This window comes from Dasypus novemcinctus, chromosome 21 (genome assembly GCF_030445035.2).
Source record: "Dasypus novemcinctus isolate mDasNov1 chromosome 21, mDasNov1.1.hap2, whole genome shotgun sequence".
NCBI lineage: Eukaryota > Metazoa > Chordata > Mammalia > Cingulata > Dasypodidae > Dasypus > Dasypus novemcinctus.
Window position 1 is genome coordinate 12,280,146 of NC_080693.1, and position 431 is coordinate 12,280,576.

Consider the following 431-nt stretch of genomic DNA (forward strand, 5'->3'; position numbering starts at 1 on the left):
TAAAAAAAAAAAAAAAGTCAACATCATGAGTACCAGACATAAATAGTGCACAAAAACTAGTAAAATATAATCCTATTGACCTTCAATTATGGGGAAGTGTATCACTAACCAAGGAAGTAATGAAATATAATTGTGTCTGAGATAAAATAGAGCCCAAATAAACTTATTCCCTTTGATATATTTTTCACCTCTAGCTGAAGTTCTCCATTTCCATCATTTCCATCATTGTTCTTGTCCCAAGATTTTCTTTCCTAAAATATAACAACTCTTTGAGTATTGTAAAATAATAATAATGACCAGGATACTTGTGTCAAATAAAGATGGAAAGCAGTTTTCACTATTTTGTAATACCAAGATGCGAAATTCAGGGCAGTTTGTTGCTCCAAAGCCTGAAAATATGATAGAGATTTATGATATAAAACTTACAATCA